Source organism: Penaeus japonicus, unplaced genomic scaffold (genome assembly GCF_977035675.1).
Source record: "Penaeus japonicus unplaced genomic scaffold, GWHDUDI00000001_assembly GWHDUDI00000001, whole genome shotgun sequence".
In the NCBI taxonomy this organism is placed as follows: Eukaryota; Metazoa; Arthropoda; class Malacostraca; order Decapoda; family Penaeidae; genus Penaeus; species Penaeus japonicus.
This window is the reverse complement of record NW_028234403.1, coordinates 18,698,388-18,710,887: the sequence shown is the minus strand read 5'-3', so window position 1 is coordinate 18,710,887 and position 12,500 is coordinate 18,698,388. Positions and strand designations below refer to the sequence as shown.

General features: G+C 36.0%; 5 non-coding genes across 5 annotated transcripts; 2 read left to right on the top strand and 3 right to left on the bottom strand.

The window, feature by feature from the left end:
• Positions 1 to 2,463: 2,463 nt before the first annotated feature.
• On the bottom strand, positions 2,464 to 2,535 carry TRNAE-CUC (transfer RNA glutamic acid (anticodon CUC)). Its single transcript has one exon. It is a non-coding gene; the product is annotated as a tRNA-Glu (tRNA).
• A 1,696-nt stretch (positions 2,536 to 4,231) lies between these two features.
• TRNAE-CUC (transfer RNA glutamic acid (anticodon CUC)) lies at positions 4,232 to 4,303 on the top strand. Its single transcript has one exon. It is a non-coding gene; the product is annotated as a tRNA-Glu (tRNA).
• Positions 4,304 to 6,087: 1,784 nt separating this feature from the next.
• Positions 6,088 to 6,159, bottom strand: TRNAE-CUC (transfer RNA glutamic acid (anticodon CUC)). Its single transcript has one exon. It is a non-coding gene; the product is annotated as a tRNA-Glu (tRNA).
• Positions 6,160 to 9,423: 3,264 nt separating this feature from the next.
• Positions 9,424 to 9,495, top strand: TRNAE-CUC (transfer RNA glutamic acid (anticodon CUC)). The gene has a single exon. It is a non-coding gene; the product is annotated as a tRNA-Glu (tRNA).
• Positions 9,496 to 12,094: 2,599 nt separating this feature from the next.
• TRNAE-CUC (transfer RNA glutamic acid (anticodon CUC)) lies at positions 12,095 to 12,166 on the bottom strand. Its single transcript has one exon. It is a non-coding gene; the product is annotated as a tRNA-Glu (tRNA).
• Positions 12,167 to 12,500: the final 334 nt, after the last annotated feature.

Here is a 12,500-nt window from a genome sequence, read left to right as displayed (position 1 = left end):
ATCGGTACCACTTTCCGACAATAGCATTAAACGTAGAATTGATCTCATTTCAGAAGATATTTTGGCTCAACTGATTGTGGCACTGAAAAAAGCAGGAACATTTTCTTTGCAGACGGATGAGTCTGTGGATATTGCAGGTAACCTCAACTGATGGTTTTTGTAAGGTACAAGGGAGAAGATGACATTCAGGAAGAATTTCTCTTCTGTAATGCCCTGTCAACTACCACCACTGGAGAAGACATCTTTAATATGATGAACAATTTTTTAAAGAAACATGATCTAAACTGGTTGAATTGTTTGGCAGTGTGCACCGATGGAGCTCTATCAATGATGGGAAGTCGTCTGGGTTTTGTTACTCGCATTAAAGCAGAAAACCCTGATGTCATAATAATTCACTGTTTTTTACATCGAGAAAACCTTGCTTCTCATCGCTTGCAACCAGACCTCCATGCAGTTTTAAATGATGCCATCCAAATTGTGAATTTTGTCAAGGCTAGGGCTTTAAACTCACGTATTTTCCATAAAATGTGTGAAGAGATGGGATCACATCACCAAGACTTGCTGTTCCACTCTGATGTCCGTTGGCTATCTCGGGGAAAGATTCTTGGAAGAGTTATTGAACTAAAAACTGAAATTGAAATATTTCTGCGTGAGAAAAAGCATGCACTTGCAGACTGCTTTAAAAACGTTGCTTGGCTGGCAAAGCTTGCTTATTTGGGCGACATCTTCATGCACCTGAATGAACTGAATTCAGACATGCAGGGCCGAAATCATACGATGGTGGACATTGGTGAAAAAATTGTCTCATTCAAGAAAAAAATTGCTCTTTGGAGAGAAAAGTTGGCCAGAGGAAAAACTGCAGCCTTTCCAGAACTAAGTGCTTAGCTGGAAGATTCATCAGAAATATCCCTTGTTGACATCAAAAATATTTTTGAAGATCATCTGAAGAACCTTCAAGAAGAAATGGACAGGTATTTTCCAGAAAATGTCGACCTCAAGAAGCATAGCTGGATCAGGAATGTTTTCAGTGTGAACGTCAGTGAAGTTGGTGAGGATATCCCAGGGTTTCAAGAGGAACTTATAGACCTCCAGGAAAATCAAGTGCAGAAACAACACTTTGAAAACCTCCAGTATTCAAAATTTTGGACCCAACTCAAGGATAAGCCCATTCTGACTCGGGAGGCTGAAAAAGCTCTTCTCCCTTTTCCAACAACATATCTCTGTGAACAAGGGTTTTCAAGCCTTGTTACGATCAAGACTAAAGCAAGGAACCGCTTGGATCCCCAGCATGACTTGCGTTGTGCTCTAACAATCAACATAAAGCCCAACTTAGAGGATCTCACTCACAAAATGAAGCAGTTCCACGGTAGCCACTGAGAAAACATTTTTGGTTTTGTGACTTGACTACCAAATCATGTAATAAACTTAGTCTCATTTTCATGAAAATTTGTTTTTTCAATTGCTCCTATTTAAAGTTGATTGAAAATCATTGTGTTAGTAATATAAATTTACTCAATAAAACTATATACAATTATAAATAAGTGTAACATATCAAAATTATTGGTGACTAGCACTACATGTACGTACACTCATTTAGGGTCGCCGGGCCAGGCCAAGATTGTATTTAGGGTCACGACCAAAAAAGTTTGGGAACCACTGTATTAGAGCAAAGACATCATGCTAGTTCGCTCTTGTCGAAAATACATGCTAACTCCAATCCTGTCTCCGTCAAACACAGCACATGCAAAAACACGAAATACCATTGTGGGTGCATTAGGAGTACTCAAGAAAAAGAAGTGTTGCAGATATTGACTATCTATAATGGGCCACCTCTGATGTTGGTGAAGCTGATCTACAAGTTGTTGGTTCTGCAATACGGCCAGTAGAACTGCTTCTGCAGATGGGACAAGGAATGATCTCTGATTGAAAGCAGCATAACACTCAATCCCACTAACACAAAGTGCGCTGAAGGAACATGTCAAACAATATTTGGGGCTTATGTGCCATCTGTCAGATAAGGGATGGTCAAAAGAGGTTAGGTGGACTTTTTTTTTTTACCACCCTGACCCTTTCTTTACGAAAATAGACATATCAGCCTGAGTTCTTGCTTGTATTATGATTTGAGCAATTTGATGAGTTCTACTCTATGACTGTGGCTATATTTATGTTAATTGCACTCATTTCCCTAAATATTTCTACTGAAGCGCGAAGCCTTGTATACATAAGCGATTTCCTATTCATTCACTGACATATATATGTGGCACTCCTGACACATTACTACACATTAACAGGAGTTTAGTAATATTATGGTACAGATTCATAATTTTTATTATCTTGAGAGTAAAGCACAGTGAACCAGGTAGTAAGAACCATGATCACTCCAAGCCCACTTTTTTCCAAATATTTGCATCGATAATTGCCCTATGACTAGAACTGCTTCACAAGCAGGCCTCTTGGAAAACATTCCCGTGCCGGGAATCGAACCCGGGCCTCGCGGGTGAGAGCCGCGTATCCTAGCCACTAGACCACACGGGATATATCTAAATGTGAGTTTGCTTGCACTTTGAAATGCAATTAATAGTGTCATTTTATTTGAACACAAGATATATTCTATTGTGTGCTTTTATAAGTGGAACATACACATTGCATTTTAGCTTGAATATTAGGCTTTACATCATCGTTTGATCTGTTTCATCTTACTGTGTTAGATTCAATTGTAGATCCTAGTAAGCTATATTTTTGGTTTCAAAATAAAGCTGTTAAATGACTGATTCGAGCTACTTAATTCTGGTGTTTCAACAGTTTTTGTGATATGGAAAAAAAAAAACAATGCAATTAATTAGTCTGACACCTTAACATTAGTGATCTGAAAATAGCAAGTGAATATCCAACAATGTATTCATCACTATTTTTTATTATCTGACATTCTTATCATATAGAAACACGTTATTTTACTAATGGTGGGCTATGTATTTGCTGCTACACCATTTAGGCGAGTATATTTCATGGGGTGGTATCACTTGTGGCCAACACTGTCAATGCATTGCCAAACTGAAGCCCAAAATTGGCCATTTGGTTTTACCACAAATTTTTTTTTTTTTTTTTTTATTGCTTACAATTTTTTATTTCTGCTTGGTTATCTAAGTATAGTTATTACTTTTAAAGTATAGTGTATTTATCCCGATTTTTTTCAGCTTTGTATCATTACATTTTTGTTATTGTTTAATGTTTAGTCTTCTTCATTGTTTTATTTTTGTTTTTACTTTTTGTCATTATACAATATTTTGACATTTATCTTCATTATGTTATTACCATTATCTCTGTTTTATCATCTTTTCCTTTCTATTTACTTGTATGCCACAGGAAACGAAGCATAAAATGTTCAAACAAGGTTTTATTTCTTAAGTTATAAACACAATATGTGCAAAAGCACTCAAATGAAATGCAACAAATCATGATGAGGCATTTGAGGCATAAAGTGATAATTGTAACATGATAAAAAACTGTCAAAATATTGTACAATAACAAAAAGAATGAAGTAATAGTAATGAATATGATTTAACAGTAAACAATAAGAAAAATGGTAAGATACAAAGATTATACGATTGGTAATAAAAATACTATACATTAAGAAGTAATGCTTATACACAGATAACAAAACAGAAAAAAAAGTGTTGTAATGACAAATGGCCAATTTTGGGCATTACTCATACGTTTAGCAATGCACTGACAGTGTTGGCCACAAGTAATCCCATCTCATGAAATATACTTGGGTAAAGAGTGTGGCGACAAATACATATCCCACCATGGGTAAATTAGCTTATAGAAATATGATAAAAATATCAGATGATGAAAAATTAGTGAGGAGTATATTATTGGACATTCTTTAGCTATTTTCAGATCGTTAAAGTTAATTTTCTTGCATTATTTTTCCCCATTATATCGCCAAAATATGTTGAAATACTAGGAATAAGTAGCTCGAGTCATAGTCATTTAACAGCCTTATTTTACAACCCAAAATATAGTTTACTGTGATGTTTCATTTCCAGATCAGATCAGTGATAGTAAAGCCTATTATTTGAGCTAATATTCAATATGTTGGTCCCACTTATGTAAGCACATAATAGAATATATCCTGTGTGTTCTAGTGCTTAGAAAATCCACACATATTCAAATGAAATGACACTGTTAATTGCACTTCCAGTTGCAAGCAAACTTAAAATCAGAAATATCCCGTGTGGTCTAGTGGCTAGGATACGCGGCTCTCACCCGCGAGGCCCGGGTTCGATTCCCGGCACGGGAATGTTTTCTAAGAGGCCTGCTTGTAAGGATAAGGATAAGCCAGATTTGCGGAGCAGATGCTACACCGGGCTTGTAGCATATGCTCGTGAAGCAGTTCTGTAGTCCTAGAACAATTATCGATGAAAATATTTGAAAAAAAAGAAATATATGATAGATCTTTCACACATTATTAATGTATTGAGTCTAGACGTCCGATTTAATACAACTGTTTAACCAGGGACAGTGGACTCAAAAAGTTCCTATTCCCCAAATATTGCTTAATAAATACCTTGTTTGGCATGTTCCTTCAGTGTACTTTTTGATAGTGGAATTGAATCATATGGCCAATGTTTTCATGCAGAGATCATTTCCTTGTCCAATCTACAGAAGTAGTTTTGCTGATTATACTGCAGAACCAATCATCAGAGACTTGTAGCCCTCTCTAAAGGCATTTCCTGATTTGTCAGCGATTACATTGCTTGTAGTCATAGAAAATGCCAGTGCTGTTTGTGTGGAAGTTCCTTCAATATGACATGATTTAATTGTTGTTACACTCCTAGGTTTTCCTTGTTTAGATCATCCTTCAGACTAATCGGAACTGGCAATTTACATCATAGACTTTCTTATCTTACTTCAAACTTTTATATTTTTGGCATTAATAAGTTTATTTTAATGGACAAACGCAATGAGTATGACAGAATCTGGTTTTCTTTCAGGGAGATTCACTTTTACTTATAGCTCATCTACTAGATCCTAATTAGAACATGTTTGTAATTACCCACCTTCATGAGTGGAAGAATGAATTAGTTTATTTTTTCTTTCTTAAGAGTTTGGGTTTAGCAGATGTACTCGGTAACCCATCTTAAGTAATTTCAGTCTTTGATGGGTTGTTTAATGCGACCATTTTCAAGGAAATCTGTATTTTTGCGTGAAATGTAATAAAATCTACTTCAGGCAAATTTCGGGCCTTTATCACCGACTAGAAGTGTTATCTGTTTTACTCTGAATGTCTGCATTCTATGTCATTTGCTTTTATATTCCTTTTATCACATCTTTCATATTTTCCTTTTATCACATAACATTGTCTGACAATATGAAGACTAGTATACTTAACCACCACTTCTGTGATGGTATCCTTTGTATTACATTACTTTGTCCCTTTCTGATTCACTTAACATTATTGTCAGTTGTAGAGCGAACTATGAGAAAAAATGTCTAAAATCTCATTTCACACAGAAGATCCACATACTTGTGTAATATAGTACCACGGAGGCATTATTAAGAGCCATATATGATGATGGCTTAAGATTTGATGATCATATTTTACACTCACATTTCTTATATTTATTGAAAAATTATAGATATTTTTAAAAAGTACTTTAAAAAATGGTAAACGAATTAAAAAAAAATCTGATCCATAGAACGGATTAATATACCATGACCTTGAATATTTTCTTTAAAATGATTTTTCTTTCTGTGTTTAGAGATTGTTCATTTGTTTTCTATATACATAAGAGTAAGAAATATATTTAGTATGTGTTTGTAGAAAAATATAACTACAATAGTCAAATGAATCACAGGTAAGTAAAAGCAAGAATGAGTGGCAAAAATAACAGGTTTGGATGTAGGTTTAGAATGGGCGTGGCTTAAATGATGATGTAGACCATTCAATGGATTATTGGGAACAATGAACGGAGGCCCGTTCAAAAAGCCCCAACGCGGAGATGTTTTTGCATCCTTATATCCTCAGCGAACGATAATTTTCCATGGACTACAGGATTTCAGAAGTAGTCTTTCTGGAAAACCTTCCCGTGCCGGGAATCGAACCCGGGCCTCGCGGGTGAGAGCCGCGTATCCTAGCCACTAGACCACACGGGATTATAAGAACATAGGAAATTCATTCAATAAGGAGTGTCATTTCTTGTTAAACTTTGTTATTTTCTGTATATTATATCTCCTATAATATTCTTGTGTATGTGGAACTGACAGTTTTTTTTTTTATTGCAAACATAAAGCTACATCTTGGTTTCAAAGCAAGGTTATTAGATGAGGGTAATATTAGCAACATATTTCTGATCCATTTTATCTGAAGGTTTGTAGAGATGGGGAGAGATATAGTACAAAAATCAACAAATCATACAGGCAATTATTATAGTGAAAAGAATTCACCTTTCTTAGTCACTAAATAATGCAATAATGTTCAGCAACGGATTCACTAGGTCTATTTATCTATCTGATATTATTTGTATACCAAAAGTTATATTGCCCTATTATTATTGCATATTATGCAATCAAAGTGGAAACTCAGGTACACTACATATTACAGTTACAAATTGAATTTAAATGCACTGCTTATAAATATCAGTCTAGGGTGATACCTCTATATTCTGTTCACTCAAGTGTGATAGTTGAGTAGGCACAAACCTCGGCTGCTGTTGGGGCACGCGGAGTGGGGAGGCATTTTGGTGACCAGACAAGAAGGACAGATCGTCACGGGAACACTAGTTATACGCTTCAGCTTTGGAGGATTGCAACCTGGAACCTCTCAGCCTCTCAGATATCATTACTGATGAAATTAGTAATACTATCAACATTAACAACATTGAAGATGACATTGATGGTAATAATAAAATTATACTGATAATGATGATAATGCACTTATGATAATTGTTATCATTATTATTTATATTATCATAAATGACAATAGTAAAAATAATAGTTACGGTGATAATGATGGTGATGACGATGATAATGGTGATAGTGATAATAAGGATGATGATAATGATTATGAAGATCATAATTATGATGACCATCACCATCAGGATTATCATTATTATCACTAGCGCCATCGTCATCGTAATCGAATAGTGTATCCCTTCCATTATTCGCGGGATTTGCCTGGTTCCGCTCTAGTTTCCCGCCATTACATGTGTTGCCATTTCTTACTTTTCATTTTTTTTTCAGAAGAAACTATAAAATGAAATAAAATTATGTATAGTATTTTAGGAATAATGCTCCAAGGTCTAGTGACTAGTGAAAAACGCATCATGGAGAATAGATATAAGAATGAATAAGAATGTCGCATTGGTTATCTATTTATTTATTTGAAGTATGCGGAATGAATTCTTGTTGATTTAGAACACCTACATGTCCACACTTGCTTCTATAATGAAATTGGATGCTCATATTCGAATCAATTTACAAATATAGATATATATTTGTAAAAACAAAATGAATTATAGATTTATGTTGAAAGTCAAACTGTTTACTTATTCCTTTCTAGCCTTCGTAGGTGAAAGGGTCTCTGAAAGCTCTTATAATATGTTTGAAAATAATATATGCAGGACCTTATTATAAAAACGAAACATCATCCTCCCCTAGTCATAGGAATATTATAGCCATATTTTTTTAATGATATTTTTGGAAAAAGCTGTTTTGATAAAATGAGTGTTACAGAGTACTATAACCACCGTTTTGTGTTTTAACCCCTCACTGCTACATCATTGAATAGCTTAGAAGTGTATACAAGCAGTACACAGCCTAATATTCGACATATAAAAGAAGTCCGATCACGCGGATGTTGCAGAAATCTTCAATGCAACAAGAAGTGGCGGGGATGCAAAACGGGTCCTAGTTTTGTTTCTATAATATGCCCATTAACCAATTACGGCCGGGGGTAGATTTGCTTGACTGGTCCCTAGGACAGGTACTAGTGCCACCTGTGTGACACCCAAGGAGGGTTTAATTTCAGAGCATGGGAGCTTCTTCTGGGGTATCGTGATTCTTTCATTCACTCGTAATAATACGTAAGTCCTATTTGTGTTTACTCTTTTGTGGGACTTACATGTGCCATCTGACAGTGTATACCCGAGTGCACATTACAAGGCAGCGATGCAGGGTCAAACTGCATTTGGTGCACATCATTTGGATAAACTTCCTCTTCTTATTTACCTGCACATAGAGCCAAAGGTTGGTATCTTGCTGTGTGTCAATGTCCTCTGAGTAGAGTGCTTAGGAGAGACCATGGAAGAGCGCCCTTCAAGGCTTTTTATCCTGTAGCTGCTAGGAGAGAGTGGTGCCATCTGTGTTTTTAGACTAAACCTACTTTGAATAATATTACTAAGTAGTTATTACTCAAAGCGTAATAGAAAAACTCTACTCCAATGTAAAATATGCTATGACGACTAATGGCAACTATGTGTTGCCACCCATCCTCAGGGCAAAAACTCATTGGCATGTAATGTTGCCACCCATCTGCAATGCGTTAATATATCAAAATGAAACATTCTAAGAGACTTTAAAGCCCCTTTCATAGGAAACTAGGAATGGAGATAAACATGGCTTGCAAAAGGCTTTCCCAATGAACAACAGAATATTAGCAGTGATTTTATCTTGAGTCAAATTTATTAGAATATTTTTGTTTGGTTATCATGGTTTTGCAATCACAGGCACCTTTGCTTCTTAGATTATGGCATCTTCTTAATCAGACATTAGGAACTTTTAGCCAAACAATCGATTTATTTGATTGGTTGATATTTATAGTAAGATTAATTACTCTTTATCGACATTTTGATGCATATCTTAAAATGAGCTGTATTACAACTTATGATTGGTAACCTTATCAATCAGCTAGCAAGCAAATCACTTGCTAGCACAAATCATTCATATTTTTTTCAGTATCATTTAACTGTTTGAGGTTATAGATGAAATATAAACTTGTGTTGAAATTCAATGCCGAAGTCAAATTGTCTCAATTTTATTATTATAACGGTGTTTTAATGACTGAAATTGACCCATAAAAAAAAGAATAATAATGATAATTTTGATATGATACAAATATCAGATGAACAGGAGTAACTAATAAGTCCATCATTTGACATTAATGTAAATATTGAGTCGTTTTGGACTCTAATTTCTTGCATTTCTTACTTTCCCGGAAAGTCTCAAAATATCTAATAAAAACAATAGACACAAGTAGTTAATGCTTCAGCCCTTTGCTTTGAAACTGAAAATATAACCTTGTGTCTAAACTAAAAATAAATGTGTTGGTCCCACCTACAAAAGTGCATAACTGTGAAATTCTAGCAAGAAATGACAGTAAATTGGACTTCAAGTTGCAAGCAACTTTAGCATTAAGGCAGATCCCGTGTGGTCTAGTGGCTAGGATACGCGGCTCTCACCCGCGAGGCCCGGGTTCGATTCCCGGCACGGGAAACTTTTCTGGAGGACCTACTTCTTTCACCAACTTAGTAGTCCAAGAATAAGTGGTGCTTGAGAAAATCAAAGCTGTACCAAAGCAGCGTTCTTAAATAGAACAATGCACAGTGAAATTGGAAGAGACAAAGATAATATATAATGTGGAATGTTACTATAATATGCCCAATAAATTACAACATGCAAACCAGGGACAGCAGCCTCACATATTTTCTTTATCTTCTAAGTGGACTCTTGTTAAGGTCTAGCAACGTCGCAGACACGAGTGGTTTGTATACTACTTAATATTGGCAGATAATAATATGAAAATAAGAAAAAGTTAAAAGTATCACATAAAATTTGGCTAAAATATACATTTTTTGAATTTATTTATAGGTGATTAACCATTGTTTTTTTCCCATATCATGCCAAAGAAGAACCTAATGAAAACTAAGTCAATGGGAACTTTGGCACATATGTCTCCAAAGGGAGACATGTTTTTCATACAGTTTCTGGGGCAACTATTAACTTTCTGCAGCTGAATATGCCCAACAACGTCTATCTATTGGTGAGGGTAGGATATCATTCTTAACTGGGTCCTTAGCCACATTGGCGGAGCTTTCTAGGAGTTTTTAGCTCAAGAGCTTTATCTAAACGTAAACTGAAGACTGCAGGCCATGCTGGGTGACCTGGAGCTCCAAAGAGAAGAATCTTGAACCTCCCCATCTGCCAGGAGGTATGGTGATGCCACAGGATATTAACCACTAATACGCACTGAACTAAAAAAGTGCCAATGGGATCATGCACAGACTAAGAATTGTGGTATGCCTGATGCCACTTTATCTATTGGAGTGAAAAACACACTTCCTCAGCAGAAGCCCCTGAATACTGGTACTGGGCTAGTATGATGGTTATGCTTGACTTTCAACTCATGGGAGAGCCTAGAGGCTTCTCGGTCACCACAAGTTTCAGTTATTATGATCACATGAGTAAGCTTTAATTAGCTCAAAGCAACAACAGGACTTTTGAGTCCGAGTGAAGATTACTTCACTGAACTTAACCAACTGTCCTAAGGTTGGATCTGACAGATGTGGAAGTCAGAAACTGGCTTACTCGTTGTGGATGGCACATCACTGGTGAAAATGGTAATGTCAAAAATATCAATAGTTTGAAGAATATACTAAGAAAGAAAATTCCTCCTAAAACAGAACATTGTAGTTGTAATAACATGAGTAGTGACATTAGTAAAAGAAAAATAATGTCATGTTGGGAAGGCTTACACAAAGACTGTGCCAACAAAACAGAACCATTCCATTTCCTAGAATAACAACAAAGCAATGTAACCATTGTGGGGTTTGCTCTTTGTACCTCTGTACCCATGAGGAAGTCGATTCATAGATATTCGTACATGCCTGTAATGTAGGACCACAAGTCTCAAATGATTGACACTAATGATACAGAGGCTGTGATAACCACTTTGATTGTGATTCCTTATCACATTGCAACTGGCGTGGAATAATTTGAGTTGCAATTAGTATGAGATCAGAGAAAATTAAGTCGCTGCTGACGATCCACATCACTTCTGGATGTGATATTGCGTCACGTTGCAATGGCTAGGAAAATAAGAAAAATATTGCAGATATGAAATGATGTTAATGAATCCTTACCCACTTTTGCAAACGCAGTGCCCATCTGCAATTGAGGAATCTGATGTAAAAGTTCTCGATTCTGTTGCATGACATGACAAGTAAGTCCGCCTCTTTAGATGGGACAAGTCATGATTTTTGCACAATAGCAGTGGCTAATAAAGTTTAATCCCACCAAACTAAGTGCACTGAAGGAACATATCAAACGAGCTGTCAATCAAGCCGGGAATATTCGGGGCAAGTGTTCCATCTATCAGCCAGGCTCTCAATGTCCTTCAAAGTAGGGTAAATTTAAAGAAAATAATTTTGAGAAGGTATGTGATTGAACCCATTTTTAAAAGCTGCTGGGATCAGATAAAATTGTAAGAGTCGTAATCATAAAAGTAATAGCAACAACAACAATAATAATGTGGTTCAAGAAGTAAAGATTGGATTATGTCAGAAGTAACCAGGTTAAATTATAAGTGTTCAGATCAAATTCAGTCCTATTGTTTTCATGATCAGCTTAAGCAACAGTATCGGCATATGTCACACGTGAGGAAGCCATCTGGCAGTCATCTTGGAAGCTGGTACTTTTCTTCTCAAAATGCAATTAATAATATGTATGTCAGCCAGATTTCATGCTTTCATGATGAACTGAACAACTATTTTATCTGTTCAACTATGCCTGTTATTTAATTGATACATTATTGCGACATAGTATTTTTGCGACGTAGTATTTTTGCGGTCACCCTGTGTGACCTTTACAGGTCACACAGGGTGAAGGGACTTTTTGACTTTTCCTAATTTAGATATAGTGCCTATGTGGACGTGTGGACCCAGTTTAGTAGAGCTGTGTAAAGTAATACTTATATATATACTATAATTATCACTTCCTGGATCACAGTGCATTGGTCTTATTTTGACCACTGCTACCACTGTCCAAAAGTTTTTCAACTACATGGTTGTTTCACAAATAAGCTACATAGAAAAGTTTCCCGTGCCGGGAATCGAACCCGGGCCTCGCGGGTGAGAGCCGCGTATCCTAGCCACTAGACCACACGGGATAATATGTAAATTGTTTATCCTTAGAATGCATAACCGTCATTTGTAAAGACAATTTATCAATATATTATTTTCTATTGATGCTTATTAGCTGACGAATGCACTGTCAGTTGCAGGGCGAATTATGTGAAAAGCTGTCTAAAATCTCTCATTCTACACCTACATCTCTTTTTGTCTCTACATCTCTTCATTTTCATGAGTGGTAATAATAGCAGGTTTGGATATAGGTTTATCATGGGTGTGGTTTAAATGATGACGTAAACCACCCAACACGTTGCTGGAAATACTGAAAGACGGTTTATATCCCAATCAGTTGTTACTACTTGCTAGAGCCTG